This window comes from Leopardus geoffroyi, chromosome X (genome assembly GCF_018350155.1).
Source record: "Leopardus geoffroyi isolate Oge1 chromosome X, O.geoffroyi_Oge1_pat1.0, whole genome shotgun sequence".
Classification (NCBI taxonomy): Eukaryota; Metazoa; Chordata; class Mammalia; order Carnivora; family Felidae; genus Leopardus; species Leopardus geoffroyi.
In genome coordinates, this window is record NC_059343.1 from 109617917 (window position 1) to 109643077 (window position 25161).

Consider the following 25161-nt stretch of genomic DNA (forward strand, 5'->3'; position numbering starts at 1 on the left):
GTATGTGTATGCCTCTGATCCCGTAGCACAAGGTTTGGGTCGTCTTGGCTTGGCAGGATGGCTTCCGATGCTTCTCAACTTGTCCTCCTTGCTCAAGCAGTAGGTTCCCGGCTTTTGTTGTATCTGAGACCCCCCCCCAGTACACACGTCTGCCTCAAATTGCCCTGTTTGCGATAGCACACTGCGATGCTGCTAACACAAGGTGCCCAGATTCTAAGGCTCCAGAACACTGTGAACAAGCTTGCCTCACCCTCTGAAGAGCTGGGACAGGAGACAGAAGACAATAAGGCCTGCACTGAGCTCCAAAAGGCTTCTTCTAACGTCACCCATACTAGGACGAAACCAAAGCCCCACCCACAACTTCCAGTGCCGGGACTTCCTGGTTCTGTCCTGCCTCCTCACTGACCCGCTCCTAAACCAAGACCTCAGTTTTGTCGTACCGTTAGGAGTCCTTTGCCAGAGTTCCCGCAACAACTCAGATAGGCCAGAGAGGTCCAATTTGCGGCCAGGGCGTGCTTAGCCTCTCCACTGAACGGACCTTTCTGAACCGAAAGTCCTCACGGAAACAAAGCAAAAACGGCGTAGGTTGTTTTTAAATGATTTCCTCAGGATGGCAGTAGTGCACTAGTTTTGCCAACAAATATTCGGTACCCTTCCCCCGGGCCCTCTTCTCCCGCCCATCCCGTCTGAAAAAAAAAAGAGGCGAAGGCGCCAGAAAATACGGTTACCTTGTATCTTGCCCAGTTTAAGAAAACCTGCTCACACTGAGGCACTTTAGCTTTGGCTTTCATCAGAAATCAAACTGAGGTCCAGAAGTAACCACCTTTATCAGGCACCTTCTCCTTTAAGAATTCAATTTCCAGGGGCGCCTGGGTGGCGCAGTCGGTTAAGCGTCCGACTTCAGCCAGGTCACGATCTCAGGGTCCGTGAGTTCGAGCCCCGCGTCGGGCTCTGGGCTGATGGCTCAGAGCCTGGAGCCTGTTTCCCATTCTGTGTCTCCCTCTCTCTCTGCCCCTCCCCCGTTCATGCTCTGTCTCTCTCTGTCCCAAAAATAAATAAACGTTCAAAAAAAAAAAATTAAAAAAAAAAAAAAAAGAATTCAATTTCCACTAGGCCCAGTCTTCATAGTTTTGTTCTGGTTCACTCAGCATTACATCTACAGCATTTTCCCTGAGGTCAATTCTGTCTAGTTCTGGGGGCAGTTCTCACGGATCCTGGCCTAAACAGAAAAAAATGCTGGAAATTCAACTAGGAGGGTCTCTCTAGGTATCAATCCATGTTTCCTTGCCTGGCTCATCTCTAATGATCTCAGGAATGTCTCCATTTTCTGGGTAAAGATGTAGGCATGTGTTGAATGGTTGGCAGCCATTTGACTGGGGCCTTAAGAGGAGGGCCCACACTACTCTCATTGCTGTATGCCATCCAGTGCCCCGCATGGCAGAATATATATATATTCCAATCAGAGGTTACTCAGAATTTTGTCTCATGCTTTCATTTACCATTTGGAACACAAGCACTTTCCCATGTCACTAAATGACCTTCAATTGCTCTCCTAGGACTTTACTGATGAGGGTGTAAGTGTATACGTATTACGATTTATCTCTCAAGAGATCAGTCTTAAAACCATTTTCCTCAGTAACTATGTTTGCCAAGGATTCAAAAATAACCATGTGCTGATCAAGGGTAAAGTACTGCCATAAAACTTGTTATGACCACTGATAACCTTTTGGATTATGTCTTTCCACTCCTCCCAATACACAGACTTCTATATTTACATTCATACACAATAAATTTATATTAAAATTGGATGTTACATTATGGTTTACATAAGAAATTTTTCCTCCTGATTCCTGGGCATTTTGAGAATATTATATAAATTTTCAAGTCTTCAGTTTAGTAAATACATTATAAAAAATGCTTATTGCCTCATTATTTTATACACACACACATTTCTCCTTAATTATAATTTGATTTCTATTGGGTGCAATTTTGCACAAATCTTCTGCATAACCTAATATAAACTGCATGGTCCCACATCAACATATATTTTCCCCAGCTTGAAATTTCTTTACATTTTATTCTAGAAAGAGGTCTCCCAAGGAATTAAGAGTGACACCTGCTGATGGCAACCTGTTAACATTTTGAGAAATTATGAAGCCAAAAATAAATGGTACCAATCAAAACTAGAATAACTTATAATGCTATACATTCTCCCATCTTGCTCATGTATTTTTTAACCTAAAATCCTAGTTCCCTCGTACCTCAAATGTTCAAACATCACTTCCTTCACCGATTATAGTTTGGAGTTCTTTGCAAACATCATTAAATATTCCTTGGAATACTTCCAATTTCTAATGTTGCCTCTCATCTTTTATGCATTTCTTAGAATTAAGCATTCCTGCTTACAAAATTACCAGATACATTAGCCATACATAAAGTGAACTGAAGTCACAAGTAATGCCCACTCAAGCACACAAGGATTTTCAAAACAGGGTGTCCTGAATCCTCTTTTCTGTGATCAGTTAGAGATATAAACACATTAGGTCTCAAATGGCCAACAAATCCGGTTTACATCAATAACTTCTTCTGCACATATTTGTCCCGATTGGCTCTCAAATGACAAATATATTAGAGGATTCTCGAAAAATCTCTTAGAATACACAATCTATCAAGAACAAATGGAAACGCTTTATCCCATATCCCTCTTTCCCAAGGGAACCACTATTAATAAGAAGCCTGATGAGTACATTGGTTTAAATATTACAAGTGATATACAATTATTCCCAAGAGCTAAATAGATTTAGTCTACATCTCATCATTATATCCCCATATTCCTCAGCACAATGCGACACACACATACTCACACACACACTCTAAACAGCCATCCTCATCAAACTGTACATGGAGTTTGGTGTCATGAGTTTTTGATTCAACATTGGACAGTGGGTACTTGCCAACAGCATTTACTATTTTTTTTTTTTAATTTTTTTTTTTCAACGTTTATTTATTTTTGGGACAGAGAGAGACAGAGCATGAACGGGGGAGGGGCAGAGAGAGAGGGAGACACAGAATCGGAAACAGGCTCCAGGCTCCGAGCCATCAGCCCAGAGCCCGACGCGGGGCTCGAACTCACGGACCGCGAGATCGTGACCTGGCTGAAGTCGGACGCTTAACCGACTGCGCCACCCAGGCGCCCGAACAGCATTTACTATTAATGAGCAACCTGATAATTTTTTTTTTGGTTAAATCACATAATATTCCTTCATTGTTGATAAGAATAACTTGCATCTGGAAAAGAATCAGTAAATTGAGCAAAAAAATGATACTCTTAATTCACAGGGACTCAATAAATATGCCACTGATGTTGGACCTATTGCATTCTGCTCCTTTATGTTACATTTATTACATACTTGTGTATGTGTGGGCACATGTGTGCAGGCTGTCGGGATCTGTTGGTATGGCTTTGGACTTCATGATACACATAGAATATCCTTGCCATTCAAGTTGCTTCCTTCTATTATTGTTTTCTCAGGTCTTACATCACATAAGCCTCTTCATATGACATCAAATATGCTTTAGAAAACTGGATTTTCTGACAAGCAGAATTTGGAAATATTACATTTTCATAAAAATTAAGTCTGAGGCCTTTAAGTCTTGCATGTACATAGACTTGTGCACATTTTTAGAAGAAAAATACATCTTTTGATATACCCTTTTCTTAACTACATATTGGTATATGTTGGTTTCTTGATTTTTAAGAAAAATAATCTTGAATGTAAGCTTTTCTCACTTTCAACATTTAGAAATTTCAGACAAGTATAAAATTAAAAGTTGAAGGCAAGCCATTGGAAACATCACTCTAGAAAGTTAGACACTGTTAGCTGTTTGTATGCTTTCCAGATTCTTCCCTTGTGCCTATTCACTTTTTTGAATCCTTACGTGTTTGTGTATTCAAACTGAATTAATCATGTATGTAATAAGTACAAAAAGACATATTTTATTTTACCATTTCATTTACCTTGTATTAGACACCTAGGATGGTTTGATCCCAAAGTTCCAACACTTTGCTTTTTCTTCCTGGAATCAAAGGTATGGACATCTCTCTGTTAAGGACTCAGAGAATGGATTTCAATCTTTCCAAGGGCTTACAAAGACCACCTGCTGTAGCTGAACCCAGAAAATGGTCCCTTTGCCTCTGATGCTATCCACTCTTGCAAAAGAAACCTCAATGATCCTCCTTGGCTCCACCTCTCTGCCTTCCTGTGGGAATGCGGCTATGAGATCACTTCTGAGAGACACAGTCTCTGGACAAAGGATATTCTCATGTGAAAGATTAACTGATGTTGACCAACTAACCTCCAAAGAGTTGAGCCAACTGACGATGCTTCTCACCTGGTAGGAAAGAGCCTGTCCAATCCTACACATCATTACAAAAACTAGGTGATAATGGCTTCATTTTCAGTGGCTTGCTCAGGGTTATGATGAAGAACAAAGGGTATTATGGGAGAGCATGCTGAACTGCAATTTACTGCTATACTGGTGAGTTTGAAAATCTCTGCTTAAAAGACTTCTGTGTTGCATGCCTTTTATTGTCTGGCAAATGCCTGCTATTTTCTTTGCCACCTTTCCTATTAGGTGGGTTTTTCTGTTTTTGTTTTTTTTTAACTTTTCATTTTTTTAAAGAATTTTTAATGTTTATTTATTTTGGGGAGAGAGAGAGAGAGAGAGAGAGAGAGAGAGAATGAATGGGGGAGGGGCAGAGAGAGAGGAAGACAGAATCTGAAGCAGGCTCCAGTCTCTGAGCTGTCAGCACAGAGCCAGATGCGGGACTCGCACCCTCGAACTGAGAGATCATGACCTGAGCCAAAATCAGATGCTCAACCGACTGAGCCACTCAGGCACCCCTTTAACTTTTCATTTTGAAACAGCTTTGATCTGAAATGAGTGTCAGTGGCTGAGCGGTAATTAGGGTTGGCAATAGTTACAATCCCGTTACTGGTCATGGTTTCATGCTTGAATTCATGGGACTCAGAAAGGTGCTGTTGCTCTAGCTTCCATCCACTCCCTGGCCAAATGTTGTCTCTTCATGCAAACCAAAATATGAAAAGACAAATTTCTTGAGTTTGAAGAATCCCAGGGCTACGGCTACTCCTTCTGTCACTGACAATTCAGATATGGAGTACTATCTTCACACATCTAGCTTTCCCAGTCTAACATATGGTCAACTCCATATTACTCCAAATAGGCAGCTTAGTCATCCGAAGCAGGATTTATCTCCTATCTGCTGAGTTGAAGTCAGAGGTCACCTTACATCTTCATAGGGTTCCTGACCATTGACGCATGTTTTCGCAAATGTCTCCAAATCCCCCCTGGCTGCCTTTCATCAAGAACAGCCTCAAGGACAATTAGACCCAGCTGCTTCAGATCTGAAGAGGAGGCCCAGTTCAAGGCCAGAGTCCACTCAACCTCTTAAAAGGCCAAACCCTTCTCAACTGCTAGGCCTCACACCAGTCCTAACAACTTTTTTTTTTAACATAACCTCTTGGTGGCAGTATTGCTATAGAAAAGCCAATTAACCCAGCTCCCTGGGCCCTCCACTCCCACCCATTCAATATTTAAAAAGCCATCAGGAGACAAAGGAGTCAGGAAACTTAGTTGCCTAGCCATTTGCCCAGTTTGGGGGAAATCTGCTCAAACAGATGAACTTTAGTTCCTAGTTTCCCTCAAACATCAGAGGCATAAAGCACCTACCCTCATCAGCCATGTTTTCAAGAATTATTCCACCAAGGCTTTGTAGGTCTGCTCTTCACTCAGCTTTGATCCCCAACATCTTGCCATGTTTTTTGCTTCAGTGAGCAATTCTTAGGGATCCAGGGCTAAGAGAGTAAGAAAATCACGGGAATAAGGACTGGAGAAGAGCAAATCTAGGCACCAGGCCTCTTGACTTCTTTCACTGCCAGGTTCCCTGGGAGTCCTCCTCCATTTTCTGAGAGGGCACCAGGCTTTGTGTGTGGAGTAGGAGGCAGCCATTTGGCTGGAACCCTAAGAGTAGGATCCAGAGCACTCTCAAGTCTGAATTTCATACAATGTCCCACTTGGAGTGATACATATAGCCGAACATACATAAATTCCAATCAAAAGGGACATAATTTTGTCTCATGGTTTCATCATTTAACAGTGGAACACAGCCATGTTCCAATGCATGTGATTATTTGACCTTCGATGGCCTCCTATGATTTTATTATTATTATTATTATTATTACTATTATTATGTACATGCCATTAATTGTTAGGGATCAGTCTTGTAGTGTTCTCTCATACATAACTAACACATGCCATGAGTAAAAGTGCAATCATAAAATCTTGTACTGAGCACTGATAACCTTTCACACGTTTACTTCCATTCTTTCAACACACACACATAATTCTGTAATTATGTAATAAACTACAATGAATTTACATTTAAATTGGATTGATGTAGGCATCATGTTTTTAGATTCAAAATTTTCACTTCTGATTCCTGGGTAGTTTGAAATTATCATGAAACATGTGCAAGACCTTGATTTTAGACCATAAACATTTGCACAGAACTACCTGATTGACTCATTAAAGAATATTAATTAGGTTCTCACTTAACCTGTTTTTACTCATAGGACATAAAATGCCTACAATGCCACCACTCAGGAATCTTATTTTGAGACTTGCCTTACCTAATCATTAATATGATGACCTACATATGCTCTAAAACTAATATTGGAACAGACACTAAATACTCATTTCCCAGAACACTAGGGTTTCTTTTTTCATACTTCTCAAAATTCACACCAAATTTTTCATCTTAAAATTTTCCTTAAAAACTGTAAAGAAAAAGCCAATGCAGTAAATGAAGGTTGAAATTGGTTATCTCTCAAATTCAGTCACCCAGATATGTACCCTAAGAAAACCCTAATGGATACATTCACACCCTTCCATGCAGCAATAATTTTTCACTAATGTCTTCTTTTATACAAATGTAAATATGGATATAAATGTTGCCTGAGAATTTCATGTTGAAAAGCATGCTCACTGTAACACTGATCATTGTTGTGAATATACTGCTTTAAAAAATTTTTACATATATACACATTTATTATATATAAATACATGCATATATATGTATATATAAATAAACGTTACACAGGTATGCTTCTCTTTAAACATGATTGAACGGATGCTGGGTGCAGTTTTGCAGTCTTAAGCACTACATTATACCGTTTGCATACCTGCCTATCAATATGTATTTTTGAGTGCTTGAAAATGTTTTTATGTTTACCCTAGAAGACCTTTCTGCTCCAAGAAATTACAAAAGTTATACTTGGTGCTGGCAAAGATTCAAATTTTGAGAAATTACATAGTAGAAAACAAATGGTACTTCAATCAGAAGAAAGAAAACACTTAAAAAAAATCCTTGTCATGCATTCTTATCTCTTCACTTTGCACATATATGTACTTTTTAAAAATAATGTTCAAATCCCTCTTAACTTTAAGCATTAAAACAAGTTTTCCTACCTTGTAGCTTGAAGGCTTTTAAAAACATCATCAAATATTCTTTGGAATGTCCACATGTTTTATAATTTTGCCACCTGTTTTTGCATTTCTAGAAACAATCATGCTTCTTTACAATGTACCTGCTACAACAGCCATATACGAAGAAGTGAGGCGAGGTCACAGGTAATGCCACCTCCAGCAGACAAGGACTTTTGAAATGTGGGTTCATCTTCAATCCTCTTCATTTGTTTTTGGTTCCCATCAGTTTGTGCAAAGTCTGATCTTGTAACAGAAGTGTAACCATTCTTGGCTTGGCTGGATAGTCCCATTTGTCTTCAGGCTCTCCCAGCTCCCATTTGGGTGCACCTGAGACCTCCAGCAAGCCCATCTGCTCCTGCTATAAGCCACCAGGAATTGTCGTGTCCTCAGCGCTCAGATTCTCTCCTACCACATAGGGCCCAGGTCCGAGAGCATGGGAACACCACGTGTTCAGAGGGGCTGGGAGAGAGACCCGCAGGCCGAGTACTTTGTCTGTTAGTGGTTTCCTCTGGTCCCGCCCACAGTGGGCGAATACCCAGACCCCACCCCACGACTTCCTGTGCCCTGACTTCCTGGCGGCTACTGGCAGTCTTGCCTCCCCACCGACCACCACCTACACCTGGACCCCACCTTTATCCAGAGCTCCAGGTAGGCCTCTGGAGGAGGCACTGAGCTCAGGCTAGGGGCCCGGCCCATCAGCCTCCCCACCGAATGGACCTTTCCAAAGTAAAAGTCTTTTCAGAAAAGAAACCTTGGGGCTTTTTCCAGCAATTTCCTCACGATGGCAGTGTTGCTCCAGAAATCCTATCCAAACACTGCCCACATGCCCTCTTCTCCCGCCCGTCCGGCATGAAAAAAAATGTGACCTCAGACAAAGGCGGCAGGAAATATGGCTTCCTTGCTTCTTGCCCAGTTTGAAGAACCTTGCTCACACTCTCGTGATTTTGCTTTTGATTTCCATCTGTAATCACACTGGGACCTAAACCTACACTCTCATCAGGCATCTTTTCCGTTCAAGAACTCAATTTCCACTTACCTAGTGTTGCCTTTCTACTTTTTCTTCACTAAGCACTAGATCTCCAGTGTTTTCTTTTGGTACCAAATTGTCTTCAGATATCAGGGAGCAAACCTCAGGGATCCAGGCCTAAGGGGGAGAAAATGGTTGCACCTAAGGGCTTTGAGAAGAGCAAATCTAGGCACCAATACACGTGGTTCTTGACCTGGCTCACTTCCCAAATTCCCTAGGAATTTTCCAGCAAGGGCATTAGTCCTTGGTGTATTTAGGGAGAAGCAATTCTTCGTCTGGAACCCTAAGATAAGTATCTAGATGGTTCTCAAGACTGCATACTACACCTGGAATGATACACATACTCAACTAGGTATAAATGCAAGTCAGAGGGGACATGATTTAGCTTCAGGCTTTCATCATTTCACATTGCAACTCAGGCACATTCTTATGTTATTACATGACATTGAGTGGATTCCTATGACCTTACTATATATGTGCATGTCAGTGATTATGTGTTAGGGATCAGTTATATAGCATTTTCTCATAAGTGACTAAGGCATGGTGCTTGCAAAGGATTCAGAAAATAGCTGCATCCTGATCCAGAGTAAAGTACTGTCATAAACAGTACCTGTTCCTACCACTGATAAACATTTGGATTTTGTTCCAGCACACACATAAAAACTCAGTTTACAGGGATACCTGGGTGGCTCAGTCAGTTAAGCCTCAGACTCTTGATTTCGGCTCAGGTAATGAGCTCATGATCTCACCCCCATGTCAGGCTGGGCGCAGAGCTTGCAGCCTGCTTGGAATTCTCTCTCTCTCTCTGTCTCTCTCTCTGCCACTTCCCCACGTATGCTCTTTCTCTCTCTCAAAATAAATGAATAAAACTTAAAAAAAAAACACTCAGTTTCCATATCCTCATGCACTCCTTTCAATGTACACATAGAAACAGGATTTTTAGCTTCATACACAACAAGTTCACATTAAAATGAGATTTATTTGTTGTAGTTTGGATCATATTTTCATGGAAAATTTTAGTTGTTTTCTGAGCAATACATGAGTTTTAGTAAATAAAACATTGGCAAAGCGTTTGTGGACTGCCACATTCACTAAAAATATTAGGATCTCAATGAAGAAATGTTCATTTCATAAGATGCTTAACACCTGGAAAATTAATGCCTATATTCTTAAACAAATACTGAATCACAACTACATAAGTGTGCCTCAGAAAATATAGGATTTTTCCCCTTCTCAAAAATGTAACCTACATTTTTATTTAAAATTTAACCTTAGCATTTTATTATGAAAAATATCACAGGCTATGTTACTGAATACATAAAGTTTGTGTGTACATCACTCTAACATTATGATCCAGGTGTATTCTATCAAATACAAATCTCTGTATTCTATCAAAGCTTCAAGGGGAAAGCATTTGAATTTGTTATAGTTATCAATAATCTTTCATCAATGTTTACCTTTATATTTATTTACTAAAACTTAGGTCTTGCAAATTTTTCATGATAATGACAAACTGTCTAGAAAACAGAAATGAAAACATGATCTGGAACATGACACATGAATAAGCCCATTTTAATGTAAATTTGTTGTGTATGAAGCTAAATATCAGTTTATGTTATGTATACATACACAGGCACACCTCGGAGTTACTGTGGATTCAGTTCCAGACCACCACCACAAAGCAAATATCACAATAAAGTGAGTCAAATATTTTTTTTAGTTTCCCTGTGCATATAAAGGTTATGTTTACACTATACTGTAGTCTATTATGTGTGCAATAGCATTATGTCTAAAAGAAGTACATACCTTAATTTTAAAGTATTGCTAAAAAATGTAACCATCCCTGAGAGAACTGAAATCACTAACGACAGATAGTGATAACGACCATAACTGAGAAAATAATAATGAAAAAGTTTGAACTATATCAAGATTACCAACCTGTGACACAGAGACAAAAAGTGAGCAAATGCTGTTGGGAAAATGGTGCCAACAGACTTGCTCGATGCAGGGTTACCACAAACCTCCAATTTGCACAAAATGCAGTATCTGTGAAGCTCAGTAGAGTGTAGCACAATAAAACAAGATATGCCTGTATATATATCACACACACACACACACATACATGCACACAAACTCACACCTATCCATACATGGACATAGAGTGAAGTTTGGGTGAAGTTTAATTGCATTCTTATTGTAATAATCGCCATGATTAAAAATATATAATTTTTACACAAGTGTACACATATAGATGGATATGTACAAACGTACTAAGATGTGTTTGTTTCTCTTTAAACATAATTGAATGCATGCTCAAGGTATTTTTGAACAAAATCTTCATCATTATTTGATACAATTTTCATATGCTCATATACATATATATTTGGAGAACTTGGAATTTCTTTATTCCCTTGTTGGAAGGGTCTTATTATCCAAGAGAGTTACAGAAGGAATACCTGCTGCTGGCAAATTGTTCAGATTTTGAGAAATCATAAAGCCAAAATTAATGGTAGCCAACAAGAATAAAGATTTCGAAAATGTCATTCTCACCTCTAACTTATAAAATATACTAATAACTTTTAAAAAATAAACTTAAAATCCCTCATTATGCTGGCATTTAAATATATTTCCTGCACTTATTGTAACTGGAGTATTTTCCAAACCTCATTAATAGTCTTTGAAATATTGGTATTTTTAAGGCAGTAGCCTCTTGTGTTTAGAATTTCTCAAAATTAGACACGCTTCTTAACAATAAGTCGAAGTACAGGATCCATTTGTAAGGAAGTGCAAGGAATCCACAGGTAATGCCATCTCAAGCAAAGACTTGTAAAATATGGTTGTATCCTCAATCCTCTTGTGTATGTTCAGACATATAGATTCCTTAGGTCATGTGGTCAATGCAGCAAGTTGTTACCAATAATTTTTTCTGTACATATTTGTTCTGGATTTGCTATTGAATTATAATATAATGTAAACATTGTGAAGATTCTTGCAGAATACACAAAGCTCTGAAACTCGTATGGAAATACTCGCTCCCAAATGGAGCTATCCCATGGGAAACACTATGGACAGCTTAACTGGTACATGTGTTCAAATGTTGTAAACAAGATGCACAATCATTCATGAAAGCTGATATTATTGAATTAAATAAATGTAGCCTGCTGTTCACCAGTAAACTCTCCTTATTTGCTCACAAGGTACTTGAAACACACATTCACCCACAGATGAACATATCATTATTTATTTTCTTCAATTATATTGTGGTTGTGCTGTAGGTGGAGTTTTGTGGCATTGTTTCTTCCCTCAGCATTGGATAATGGATACTCATAAATTTCCTTTGTTGTTGATCAAATTCTAATGATAATATATGCATCTGGCAAAGACATGATAAACTGAGCAATTATAAAACAGGAAAAAAAGGATATTCTCAATGACATAAACTCAATTGATATTTCAATCTATTCTATTCTGCCCTTTCTTCTATATGCATTGTATACGTGTGTCTTCTATATACACTGTATATATGTGTGTGTGTTACCATGCACATACACTTGAGTTTTTTTTGCTAAAAATTCCAACTGACATGATCTACATATGGGATTTTCTTGTGGTTTGAAATTTTTCCATTTTTCATGCATTTCTCAAGTCTTATTGTAAAGCCACTTCAAATGTTATTAAAAATACCTAAGAAGACTGGATTTTATGTCAAATAATAATTTGCCAAAAGCTTTTGTATACATGATCATTAAAAGTAAGACATTTAATCATTCCAGCTTAAATAGAACTGTGTCTACTTTTATAAAAAAAAATAGCATCTTGCAATAAATGATCCTTTATAACTTGCAGTTTCATCACATTTATATTGAGATCATTTTTTCTTGTTTTCTGTAAATCTCAAAAGCAACACTTACCTGTTTTCAAAATTTCAAACATTTTTTACGAAGTTTTTTTTAATATTTATTTTAGAGAGAGAGCCTGAGCGAGCAGTGGAGAGGGACAGAGAGAGACAGAGAGAATCTCAAGCAGGTACCCTGCTCAGCGAGGAGCCCACGATCCTGGAAAGAGTCCAACCTTCAACGGACTGAGACACCCAGGCGCCCTTGCAATTTCAATCTTTGCCACAGGCCTAATTAAAACATATAGGTTCTACTTCATATTCTTTTTTCCGCCAAGCTCTGCTGAGATATAACTAACATATAATCTACTTTGTACTCTTGAGAGGTAGATCCTAGCAGTAGTTTGCTTAGAAGCCTTCCAGATACTCTCTTTTGTGCATGTTCACTCTTTAGAATCCAAATGTCTTTATGGTTGTAGTCAGCCGTAGAGAAAAATTTTTTTATTTTCTGTTTCTTAGCAAAATGAGAGGTTTGATCTCAAAAGTCCAATAATTTGATTTACTCCTCTAAATCAATGGTATGAGATATGAATATTGGAATTTAGTTATTACAAACTCTGCAAAAGATCCGCCTATGTGTTTATGGGAATATGTGTGTGTGTGCAATCCAAAACTTTCGATGCACATAGAAGCATGAAAACGTGACCCATATCCAAGAGAAAAATTAGTCAATAGGACCTGGCCCAGAAAAAGCCAAATACATTGAATGAACACATAAGGATTATAAGAGTTTTATAAATACATTCAAGGATTTCAGGGAAAATCTGACAACAGTAAGAGAGCAAAACAGAAAATTAAATAAACGGGGCGCCTGGGTGGCGCAGTCGGTTAAGCGTCCGACTTCAACCAGGTCACGATCTCGCAGTCCGTGAGTTCGAGCCCCGCGTCGGGCTCTGGGCTGATGGCTCAGAGCCTGGAGCCTGTTTCCGATTCTGTGTCTCCCTCTCTCTCTGCCCCTCCCCCGTTCATGCTCTGTCTCTCTCTGTCCCAAAAATAAATAAACGTTGAAAAAAAAAAAATAGAAAATTAAATAAACAAATAGAAACTAAAAATTAGTAATACTAAATGGAAATCCTAAAATTAAAAGATTACATGACATGAAAAATCCACTGGATGCTGAATAGCATACTCAACACTACAGAAGAAATGTCAGTGAATATGAAACATAACAATAATCATCCAATCTTAAGTACAAAGATAAACAAGGATAAAAAAATATAAAAAGTCTTTGTGACCTTTGGGATAATATCAAACTAACATTCATGTACTTTGAGTTCATGAAGCAAAGAGAAATGGCAGAAAAAAATTTGCAGAAATAAAGTAATTTATCAGATTCAATAAAAACTATAAATGTTCTGATTGAGGAAGGTCAAATAACCCAAATAACACAGAGAAAACTAAAATAAGGAAAAACAGAGACATTTCTGAATACCACTGATAAAGAGAAAATCTTAACAGTAGACCAAATAAAAAGACAATAAAAAGAATGATTATAGGAGGACAGCTATAAGAGTGAAAGACGATTTCTCATTAAATTTGATGCAAAGTAATCGAAGGAATGCCATCTATAAATTGCTATTAGAAAAATCTGTCAGTCTATACTTTTCTATCCAGAAAGAAATAGCTTTTAAAAGTTAAGGCAAAATAAAAACATTTTCAAACAGAAGCTGATAGAATTAATCACCAGCAGACCTGCTCTAGAATAAATGTTAAAGGAAGTTCTTCAAGGTGAAGTTTAATGATAACATATCTGGACTACAAGAAAAGATGAAGAGTTCTGGAAACAGTAAATATATGGGTAAATATAAAACAGGCTTTATGTATTCTTAATTTCTTTAAAGGAAATTGACCACATAAAATAAAAATAACAGCAATACATTGTAACATTTAAAACATGTAGCAGTACAATGTGTGTAAATAAAACCAGAATATTTGAGTAGGGAAGTATCCTAAGTTTATTGCATTACTTTATACCTTAAACTAGTAAAATATTTGATGGTAGAACATAATAAAAGTTTTGTACTTTAATCTCCAGCATTTAGTACAAATAGTGATACATCTAATAAGAGAGGGAATAAGATGAGATATTAAAAAGGATACAAAATATTCAAAAGATGGAAGCAACACCAGATGAAATTAATAGACGAGATTGCAAAATGGTAGATTCAAACCCAGCCATATGAATATTAAATATAAGTGGGCTAAACTCCAGTTAAATTTAAAATCAGAAGGGACGCCTGGGTGGCTCAGTCAGTTAAGCGTCCAACTTTAGCTCAGGTCATGATCTCTCATGTTCATGACTTCGAGCCCTGCATCGGGCTCTGTGCTGACAGCTCAGAGCCCGGAACCTGCTTTGGATTCTGTGTGTCCCTCTCTCTTTGTGCTCTGTCTCTGTCTCTCAAAAATAAACTTTAAAAAAATTATTCATAAAAGTCAGAAATTGCCAATATGGATGGATAAGGAAAACCCATCAATATGATGTTTAATATATGTTAAATCTGCAGAAAACAGATAGACTAAAATTAAACAAATGGAAAAGTTTGATCATAGAAACACTAATCATAAGAAAGCCAAAGTAGCTATATCAATGTCATAAAAGTAGACTTTGGGACAAAACATTATCAGAGGAGAAGAGGGATATTTCATAATAATAAAAAGCTTAATTCATCAAGGAAATAGAACATTGTCAAATATATTTGACTAAAACAGTTTCCAAAATTATTAAGCAAATACTTACAGAACTAAAGGAAGAAATGTACAAACCCACAACTATAGTTGGCAATTTCATACTCCTCTTTCAGTAATGATAAAGCAAGCAGACAGAAAATCAGTAAGGATAGAGGAGGCTGAGTAATAGTATCAACCAAATCAATACAACTGACTTATAGAAACACTCCACACAACAATGGAAAAAATACATGTTCTCTTTAAATTCACATGGAATAATCACCAATAAACACCATTTTCTTGGGAACAGAAACAAGTGTCCACAAATTCTGAAAGGACTGAAATTATTCAGAATATGTTTTCTGACCACAACAAAAATAAATTAGAAATAAAAAACCAAAAATATATGAAAAATATCCAAATATTTTGAAATTAGACAACCCATTTCCAAGTAACTCATGGGTTAAAAAAAAGAAATACAATGGGATTTTTAAATCTTTTGAACTGAAAATAATGAAAATATATCCAAATTTGTAGGATGTAGTTAAAGCAAAAGATAAGTATAAATGTATAGCTCTAAAATGGTTATATTAGAAAAATAGAATGCTTTAAAACCAGTGATTGAAGCTTCCACCTTAAGGAGCTCAAAAAGCAAGAGCAGATTAACTCCAATGTAAGCAAAAGAAAGTAAATAATAAATATAAGAGTGAAAATTAATGAATTAGAAAATGGCTAAACAATAGAAACAATTAATGAAATTATAATACGTATCCTTAAATTTTCATAATGTACCTATAGTCCAAATTTTACCACTTCATGTAGGATATAGAATCCTTACAACAATAATGGTCCATTTACCATTCCCCAGTGTCCTTTATGCTACAGTCGTCATAGGTAATTCATCTACATGCATTATAAACCCTGTGAAATAATGTTAGAATTTTTGCTTTAATCATTCATATGTATCTTAAAGGAGCTACGTACAAATGCAGCTTCTTGTATTTACCCAGTTATTCAAAATTTCTCATGTTCTTTATTGGCTCCTGAAAGTCTGTGTAACCTCCTGGTGTCATTTTTTCTCAGCTGGAAGAATGTCTTAGAGCATTTAATTTAGTGCATGTCTACTGATGACAAATAATTCCAGTTTCATTTTGTCTGAAAACATTTATTTCACCTTTCTTTACCTGTGAAGGATATTTTCAACAGATAACAGAATTCTGAGTTGATTTTTTTCCCCATCAACACTTTCCAGAGAATATTCCATTGTCTTCTAGCCTCTGTACTTACTGATGAGAAATCCATAGCTATCTGACTGAGACATGTAATATATGACAGTGGTAGCATTTTAAGTCTGTGAGGAAATGACTGCCTTTTCAATAAGTGGTCTTGGAATTATTGAGGATCCATGTATACAAATGAAATTTTATTCCTCTCTTACACCATGCACAAACCCAACTCCACAATCCCTCTTCAGGTACTCAGGGAAGGTAAAGTCATCATAAACCTATTTTGGTACTATGGATAGCCTACAAAATGGTAGAGGGCCTTGATGGATTTATGAGCTAAGACAGACTCTCTAAACAGAGGTTGGAAAAGTATGGCCCACCAAGTTAATCTGACCAGTGACCTGTATCTATAAGGTCTGAAAGCAAAGAATAGTGTTTACATTTTTAAAGTTGTTTAAAAAAATAAAGAATACGGGACAGAGACCATATGTGGTCTGCAAAGCTTACATTATTTACTATCTGGCCCGTGCAGAAAGAGTTTGCTGTCCCCTGCATCTAGGACTGAATATATCTTCACCCACATCATTTCCTTTCAGAGAAAGAGCATTTTGTGGTCAAACGTGCACCTCTGCTTCAAATTGATGGTCCAGACTAGTATTTTTGTTCAGCCAAGCCCCAGAAGTATATGAGAATGAACTCTGGACATAGGTTATAACCTTATCTCTGATATATGAAACCGAAAGAATTCATTCCTGAATGACAGGCCAAGGCCTAGTGAATTGAGAGTAGGTGGTTACACTTTCTGAAGAGCCTCTCAGATCACTGTCACACAGAATCAAGGGGGCACCTCCTGGAGTTCTAACTACTTTCTATCTTCAGGTATTCACTCTCAAAAGACAGCAAGCCTATAGGATGGAAAAACAAAGAAGAATGCAAGAGACCACTGGGATTTTGGTTCAGGGGCTATCATGGAGTCAAAGTGCAACCAGGAACTACAGAACCAGGGTGTGGATTTTGAGAACTCTGTCAGGTTCTTTTAAATCTCTTGTTCCTGCAAGTGATAGCCCTGCTATGCCCTGAATGTCTCCCAGCATGATCAATAGTTGTATCTTTTATAAGAGTTGTCTGGGAGCTGCTCATCCAGGGTACTAGGGAAGGGAGGAGTGGGGAGTGGCTATTATACTATCCTCCTTCTGCATCCAGGTTTTGGAAGATGAAGGTGAAGAACCATAAAAGACAGTTAGAAATGGTAGTTACAGGGAAGGTAACAGCAGAGAAGAGAGGAGGAGAATGGAGGAAGAAAGGAAGAGGTATACACTTGAAACCAATGTCAACTACATTTCAATTAAACAAAAAAACAAAAAAACTCTACAAAACAATAAAAAATAAAGAGTTGAACGTCCCACCCCCACACACACACATCCTGCCCCACTCACACACATGCACAGACCCACATTCATTAACACCTCTAACCTCATTCTCCCAGAATGATCTGCTTGCTTTTTTTCTGATGCACATTTATGGAGCTAAATTATATCCACCAATGATCACCAATGCTAAGAGAACTCTACAAAAAGTGCCACCTTTGACACCAGTGGCTGCAATTGACCATTTCATAAGTGAAGTTGTCTATTCATGTCCATTCATTTAACAGGTCCAGTGCTACAATCACCCTTTTATTCTCTGAACTATGACACATATCGCTTGGTAATGATACCAGGATTTTTCACAGAATGAGAGATTTTTTTCTCACATTTATTTTTATTTAAAAAAACAAATAATATTCCAAGTTAAGAGGATCAGGGTTAGAGTGAAGGTCTGGGATTAGTTGTATATCAACACTGACTTCTCAAACTGCTTGGTAATTAAGAATAGTAATTGTTAAATAGGATACGGTGTAGTATAGAGGATTTCAATAAGTAAGGATGAGGTTGAGGGTTTTTATCAGTGCAGTGATTTGATAAGGAATAGTTACAAAGAGTGTCAGAAAAGAGGAATGGGTCAGCAATGGAATAAGGGCTGAAGAACACTATTTTGCATTTTCCTTGCTAATTTTAAAAAGTGATTTTTTCAGAGAATAGAAGATCATTTTGTTTTAGAGATGTGGTAAGGGTCAGGCATGCTTGTTTTAAACAATACTTAATTTTTAAAACTATGGTGATATTATTTATAGTAACAGATGATGTGGGGAGTAGGGTGAAGTCAGCAGCAGGTATACAAGAATCAGTTGTTTGTTGTGTTACTTGCTAATTTTGGAAAATTGGGAATTTATATAAGACATGGAATAGCATGGTTATCAGGGATGATATGAAGATTAGGAAGACTGAGTGGCAGGTGTGATGTAAGGGTTAGTGATGGATGTGATCAAAGTAGTGGTTTTACTTAAATGGAAGAATTACACAGCAGCTGTCAATGGTGTGAATAAGGATCAGAGATTTCTGTATATAACATTACTACTAGTAAAATGAGTGATGTAACACAGGATAATGGTTAGGAATGGACTCAAAATTAAGGATGTTTCTTTCCCATATAACTTGCTTATCACACAATCACAAGTATTACAGGGAACAATGGAGCAGGTGTGTGTCAAATACTTGGTGAGAGTTAAAGATGGTATCAGGGTCAGTGATGGATGAAATCAGGGATGGCTGTTTTCAACACTACTTGGACATTGAAAAAGAGTATAACTGAAAGGGGGCTTGGTAGCAGTAAGGGATCAAGTGATTGTCAGTGATGGGTTGAGCATCATGTGTGTCCACTTTTCAGATTAGCTACTCATAAAACAGCATCTTTGTTATCATGATTATTATATGAGTGCTATGATAAGAGTTAGGTAGGAATGGGATGGATCTGGAATTTTGTGAAGTTTGGGGGATGTCTGTTTCCTATATAATTGATAGTTAAAAATACTGATTTTACATAGGGAAAGGCATTGGACTGGGGTCAGGGATAGAAGTCAAGTCAGCAGTGGATGAGACAGATGAAAAAGTGTTAGGATAAGGAATGTGTTAAGGATGAATACATATTACTTCACCAGAAAAACAGTAGATAGATGAATAGAATAGATAGGATGGCATCATGGAAAAAGTGATGGGGACAGATGTCTAGTTGGATATGAAATAGAGAGATTTTTACATATAATCAGAGGGTATTCTCTTAGTGATGGAATAACTTTCAGAAACGTTTGTTTCCTATATTATTTGGTAGTATAAAGCACTGACTTTACATAAGGGATAGGTTGGGGTCTATGCTGGAATGAGATTACAGAATAGATGGAGGGTTAGGGATGGTTTGAGGTCAGGTTCAGAGATACCTGCATTGCGCATTATTTGTTAAAAAATATCAACTGAGCAGTCCAGTACCAATGAACACACCCAGGACCTCGATCTTGTTTTTTAATATAGTTCTCCAATAAAAGGAATCAGGAATCGTTGGAGAAATAGCTGAATTTAGGACTAGGGCAGGAAATATACAAAATGAACCTGGAGCATCTTCCAGTGCCAAAAAAGTAAGAAAGTGCTCCTCCCAAATTACATTGATGGGAGCTGTCAATGGGACATAGGGGCCAGCAGATAGAGCTCCCAATGGCCAATGTTGGAACAATTTTAGCAACAAAATTGTTGTAGTATTTGATTATAACTCAATGCACAGAATAAATATATCCATGAATCCACAATGATATAAATAAATGATTGAATAAATAAATGAAGGAAAAGAGACAAATTTCCCATGCAAATAATCTCAAATAATTTATGTAGATACTCAGATTTCAAGAAGGGAGAGCATAACTCTCTGCTAACATAAATGCAGGTTTATCATAGTGACTTCCTTTTGAAGAGTACACTACAAGAGAAAGGAAAAAAAGTAATTTTATAGTGGAGAAACCTGACAAACACTACTTCAGCCAGGTGATCAAGATTAACTTCAACCCTAAGTTCTGTTGACAGTATACACTCTTGACATGATGTGATGAAAATAGCACTTGACCTCTGTGATCTTCTTCCTCAAAATCTATAACCCCAGTTTAATTGTGAAAATAACAACAGACAAACACTAATATAAGGGCATTACACAAAATATCTAACCAATAATTTTCAAAACTATCAAAGTCATCAAAAACAAGAGAGGTCTGAGAAACTCACAGCTCAGAGGAGCCCAAGAAGACATGATGACTAAATGTAATGGTATCCTGGATGGATCCTGGAACAAAAAAGGACATTAGGTAAAAACTAAGGAGATCTGAAGAAAGTGTGGACTTTAGTGAATATGATGTATCAGTATTTGTTGCTTAATTGTGACAAATGCACCGCACTGATAAAAGATGCTAATAGTAGAGGAAACTGGGTGCAGGGGATACATGAACTCTGTACTACCTTTGCAACTTTTCTGTAAATAGAAACCTAATCTAAAAGTTTATTAAAAAATAAATGATATCACAAAAGCTGAGGGGCTCAGTGGGGTAGGGGTGAGAGAGATGCTGAAGATTATAAGTGGCTTGAATGTCAGGTTCTGGGATATCTAACTTACACCTTACTTGGTACTATGTCTTTAAAAAGTGATATGATATAGGATGAGGAATGGGGTGGGTTTCAGAGACCAAGTGAGGGGCAGAGATTTGGCAAAGTGAGAGGGAGGCATGGGGAGGCTCATGTATGGCTTGAGGATTTGTGAATAGGTGTTAGTGAAATTGTTTTGCACATCAGTTGGTAGTAAAATAGTGTGTGTGTTTGTTTACAAAGGAAGAGGGATGATGTAGGCACCTCAGTCTAGGTTTGGGATGGAATGAAGTAGAAGTTGCAGTAAGAAGGTACAGAGAAATGGCTGAACATTAGGCACTGGAAACAGGTGTAATGGGGAAGATATGAATGATTGATTCTCACATTACTTGGTAATAAGATGAGAAATAATACAGTGATTTAATCCTATTCTTTGGTAGTCTATGTACAGCCATTTAATTGTTCCCAGTGTCCTGCCAGCATTTAAGACATTCTGTGTTTTCGTCACATGAGAGGTATTCTTGTGCGTAATTGGACAGGGTGTGGGCCAACAGGATGGCCTTGGAGGCTGCCACGTACCAAGGAGGCTTCTCATCCCCAATTATCACACTCATCATTGACCCTCTCAAAGTTCTACATTAGGGTGTCCAGGGGACAAGTATTATAAAAGGGCTTCAGAGAACCGTTCAGCAGAGCTGAACCATGTCCAGCCATTGTACCGTCATGATATTCAGGATCTAGGTCAATGTCTTCAGGACACCCTTACCCTCACCAACTTCCTAACCAGACCTCCTCTTGCTCCTTAAATCGACTTCATCTGATGACCTAGTGCCATGTTTTCACCTGTGGAAGCCCCTTCAAGTAACACAGGGAGCTTTTGGGAAAAAAAAAAAAAAAAGGACCAAAGCCTACATTCCATACCTCAAAATTTTATGTTTGGGGTGAAATCCTCAATCAATATTAAAGAGAATTTTTCTCCAGGTGACAACCATCAACCTAATGCCTGCTTTCTGCCTCTTGCCTCCAATTACTTTCTCAATTTCATCAACACTTTTGAGTCTCAGGCACCTATTCTTGTGAGCTGCTGGGGTCTTCTTCCATCTAAACTGGAGACAACTACTGTACAATGGACACACGGGGCACCCAGTTAGTTTCTTGTCTGGATATCCTGGCCAGGCCACAATTATGCTTCAAAGCAGCAAACTAAAGCAGGGAAGGTATGGTGAGCCAACCCTCAGAGAAGACAGCAGAGGGCAGGAGCCCAAGTGGGCTTCCAGGTGTCAACAGTGACCCAGGTGTCAACAGTGATCCAGAGGGAGAAGGAATCTGTAGACCAGCAATGGTAACTTTGAAACCTCTGGAAGGTTCTTTGCTGTTTGTGGCTCCTGTGTGTGTTGGCCCTGCTGTGTGGGTCCTGAATGTTTCCCCGCCTGGTGCAGAGTGAGGCCCTTGAAGCAGCTTCTCTGTCTGCCGGCCATCTGGGGCCCAAGGAGACAGGAGCTGTGGTGGGGGGACAGTGGACCACTCTGCAGCCATGCTTGGGAGTGTGGAGGGGAACCCAAAGGGAAGAGTGGGAGGTGGGCAGCTACGGAGAAGGAAGGAGGCAGGGTCCAGGTCTTGCACCAAAGGTAGGGAAGGAGAGCATGGTGGGACCAGCCGGGCCTTAGAGGAGACCAGGCTGCTGAGCAGAAGAAAGGCTCCAAGCATTTCCAGGCCAGGCCAGGATGGCCTAGAAAAGGTGAGGGGCCCCAAATGGCCTCTTCAGCGAGGGCCCGGCCCGTCCTCTGAGGGTCTAATTGCTACCAAGAAGTTCCCATTGGTGTGTGCGGTTCCACCCAGCACCATGCTTTGTGAGCAGAGAACACAGAGCTGAGGCCCCGGCTGTGCCTTCTCTGCCCACCAGGGTGAGGACGCAGTAGGAGGGCCCTCAGCCCAGAGCCAGCTTCTCTCTGGGACACCACTTCCTGACACTCCAGCTGTGGTTTATTAAATTGTGCGTGTCACAAAACCCACGGTGGACCTGATGACAGCTACGGGGAAATGCACCAGCACTGCTTTCGCATATGACTCCGGGGGGGGGGGGAGGGCGGTTAGTTTTCACAGAGACTCCTGCCCTTCCCCTGCACCCCGAAGTGAAGAACCCCTGCTCTGTTCTGTTCTCCCCACTTGCCAGCTTCACACTCGCCCAGCCTGCGTTAGGTGTCCTATGCCCCGATGACCGCTAGATGCCGACAGAGACCTGGCAGGACTCCTGGCCTTCTCTTCCAGGGCCCAGGGCAACCTTTTCATGGGTCCAGTTTGTCCTTGCCCAAGGGATGAAATTAAGCCTCAGGACAAACCAATGGCCCCAGATCCGCCCCCTCACCGCTCACAGGCATTTTTAAGGGCACAAAGGCAGAAACCCACTCCCTGCTCGCCCCTGGGAGCTTCTCCCTTCTCCAGGTGATAGGGTTCTCTCTTGACCTCAGCATAACCCAACTACTAGGAGTACTGTGGGCGGGGCTAAGGACAGGGGCCACATTTTAACAGCTGTGTGACTTTGAGCTCATTATTTAGCCTCTCTGTGTCTACATTTCCTCATGTATACAATGAGAATTGTAATGGTACCTACCTCATGGGGCTACTGTGGGACTGAAAGGACTGGATATTTCTAAAACACTTATGACAATACCTGGCACGTATTAAATACTCAGTGTATGTCAGCTATTCTAATTTGCCCTCTTGGGTCCTTGTAGGAAGGCCTCAGTAATTTTCTTTTTCTTTTCTTTCCTTCTCTCCTCTCCTTTCCTTTTTGGCATTTCCCACTTAGGGACCCTAGTTTCAGACTATGGACTTTGCCCCTGACTTTGTCAACTGTCTGGTGGTTGCTAGGTTCCTTTTGGTTCTAGTTTTCTACAAAGCCCTCGTGTTGGCATTGCTGCTCTTATGCTCTGGGTTGAGACAGGCCTGGCAGTGCATTATTCGAGTCCCAGTGTTCTCTGAGAACACCAGAGAAAGAACATTAGAGAAAGTAGAAACTCCCTCCATCTATAGACAGAAATCTTTCCCCTCTGGTATAAACATTTGACCCTGGGAGCACAGCTTCAGGGCCCATGCATAAAATGCTGCTCTTGGGATGCTAGTTACATTTCTAGCCGGCAAGTACTATACTTTACCCACTCAAGTACACGGTTTTGTTTGACCAAGAACTTACACAGCTCCCAGGTTCTCATATTCAAGTACTTTTCTAACCAGAAATTGAGGAATCTCTTAAATGTTTCGTATGTTAACCCTGTTCAGTTGTTCGCCGTGTTAGTTGCACCACAGCTAAGAGAACTGGAAATCCAGACAGTCCCACCTGGGCAGAGCCTCAGTGCAGAATCAGGAGCCCTCCTCCAAAAACCAGCCTACAGGCTCCATTAAAGAGCACACCAAACTAGAAGTTGTCAACTGTGTAGCATAACCAACCAGATGTGTCTACACAATGACTCTTGTGCTAATAAATTAGGCATAAATTCAAGAGATAGAACCAGACGTGCCTGATGAACGTATCTCAAGAATAATTTCAGTGAGTAGAAAAACAAGGCCAGTATGAAGAAGGTGCTTGCAAAGATGAGAGTGACCAGATCGTGTATAATCAGGTTGGGCAGTTTCATTAGCAACTCCATCCCTACCAGTGTGTCTGAGGCCACCCTCCCAAACTCCATGGCAAACTTCCAGAGTTTTGTTAAGATAGGGTAGGTTATCCATACCAACCCTCCCTTGAAAAAAAACTTCTAAAAACCTGGGTGCAATGGCAATAATACCTTCTTTAAACAACTGAAATGCTGAAAAGGGAGTGAGGTGTTACCTGGACAAAATAAAGAGAAAATTTTCCAAATCAGAATATTGTTTACATAACCTCTTAGGATAAGAGGAGCATAAACCAAAGGTCAAGATGTATACAGAGTAGGGAGCCTACATGATTGCCTTCCTTCAATTAGCTGGTACCCAAAAAGGCACCACCCCCAGGGTATAGGGTGTGGTCCAGCCCCTACGTAGAAGTCCATCTTAGATTCCACTTCCTTGATATGTGGGAATTCCAAGCCTGAAAATTTAAGGATGTCTTCCACTAGGAGTACCCCCAATTTCCCCCATATACTCCATCTGGCAGAGGCAAATGGAAATCCTCTCTGGTCGAATGTGACTTCATCCTAGCCTAAAGTTCTTGCTACAGATAATTGTTAAAGTATCATGACCAGGATAACCAGGTACATAAACAAACGAGGCACATGGCAAGAACAAGCAGAACAACAGACCAAAGAG

At 39.2% G+C, this 25161-nt stretch overlaps 1 long non-coding RNA gene across 1 annotated transcript; it reads right to left on the reverse strand.

The window, feature by feature from the left end:
- Positions 1–3213: 3213 nt before the first annotated feature.
- Positions 3214–8288, reverse strand: LOC123594003. Its single transcript, XR_006710641.1, has 3 exons — positions 7549–8288; positions 5752–5876; positions 3214–4077 (listed from the first exon to the last, which is right to left on the reverse strand). It is a non-coding gene; the product is annotated as an uncharacterized LOC123594003 (long non-coding RNA).
- Between the last annotated feature and the right edge of the window lie 16873 nt (positions 8289–25161).